Genomic DNA, 1,669 nt, shown 5'->3' with positions numbered 1-1,669 from the left:
AAAAAAAAAAAAAAGATAAAGAACAGCAGTAAATAACCATGATACCACCACATAATATAAGAACTGCACATGACCACTGCCGTTCACACAAAGCTTCCTAAGTATTTCTTGGAAGGCAACTTGTGGTTCCTGTTATTTTTGTTGGCATTAATTCTGGAATACTTCTAAAATGTTTTACATATGTTGTGGCAGACAGACTCTACATTGTTCCTGATGTTCACTGTCTATATTATCCCTTTCCCTTGATTGTGAGTGGGACCAGTGACCTGCTTCTGATCAGTGGGATATTGCAAAGGTATAAGATGTCACACTCGTGATGGGATACAGAATTTTAATTAGATAGGGGAAATAATTTTAAGAGATTTATTGTACAACATGGTTACGATAGTTAATAACAATGCATTGAGTTCTTGAAAATTGCAAAGAGAGCAAGATTTAAGTGTTCTTACCACAAAAAAAGATGAGATAATGCACATGTTAATTACCTCAATTTAGCTATCCCACAATGCATAAATATTTCGAACAACATGTGGTACACAGTAAATATATAAAATTTTCATTTGTCAACTAAAAACATATAAATAAAAAATAAACGAGCAAAAGTGACAAAATGTTGCTTCAATGATTAAGTTCAAAAAATGACTTCTGTCATTCCAAAAATCTCAATTTCTCTCTCTTGCCTTCTCAACTTGCTTGCTTTGATGAAGCAAGCTACCATTTTGAAGAGGGCTATGTAGCAAGAAACTAGGACAGCATCTGGCTGATGCAAACAATGAACTAAGGCCCCTGGTCTAAGAGCCCTTGAGAAACTGAATCCTCCCAAAAGCCACATTTGTGAATTTGAATCCTGATCCAGTCAAACCTTGATATGGCTATAGTCCTGGCTGATACCTTAATTGCAGTGTATAAAAGACTTTGAAGCAAATGACCCAGCTAAGCAGGGCTTAGATATTTGATGTACAGATAATCTGTGAGATAATAAATGTTTTGCTTCAATCTAGTAGGTTTTTGTTATTTAGAAATGTATAATATAAAGGATATAAATAAGAAATGGTCTATATAATACAAAAAGAAGAACTTAGTTATATTTCAAATCATGTGGCTATTATATATTTACAAGAATTCTGTAAAAGAAGACATAACAAAGTAAATCAAGTACAGTAGCAAAAAATCATAGTTATTGAAATGAGGTAATAGTATTTAAGGGTCCATACACATTTGGTATGAAAAAAATGTAGTAAATATTTTCATAAAAGAAATGGTCTTAATACTTTTACTACCAGAGAGGAAAAAGTAGATTGTGACAGACAAATATTCCCATTGAAAACAGAAAACTTGAATAAAATATATAAAATTAATAATTTTAATATACAATAGTGTTGCTTGATACTAATGGTGAAAACACAAGTTTTTTCTTAGTATAGGATTACTTCAAGAGAACAGAGAAACCAGGAATCAACAGTTTGACAATCTTGTGGGGAAGAGTTCTTTTGAAAAAGGGAAAGCAGTGAATAGAGCCTGAAACATGACTTATTTTCCACTTATTATTACATGTTAATATTGTGTGTGACAGAAAAAGACTAAAAAGTTAGGAAAACACCCTCCGAAAAACCAGTACAGTAGTCTCCCCTCATCTTCAGGGGATATTTCCAAGACCCCCAGTGTATGC

This window comes from Galeopterus variegatus, unplaced genomic scaffold, assembly GCF_000696425.1.
Source record: "Galeopterus variegatus unplaced genomic scaffold, G_variegatus-3.0.2 Scaffold7402, whole genome shotgun sequence".
Lineage (NCBI taxonomy): Eukaryota > Metazoa > Chordata > Mammalia > Dermoptera > Cynocephalidae > Galeopterus > Galeopterus variegatus.
The sequence above is the reverse complement of the archived record's forward strand: the minus strand, read 5'-3'. Positions refer to the sequence as shown.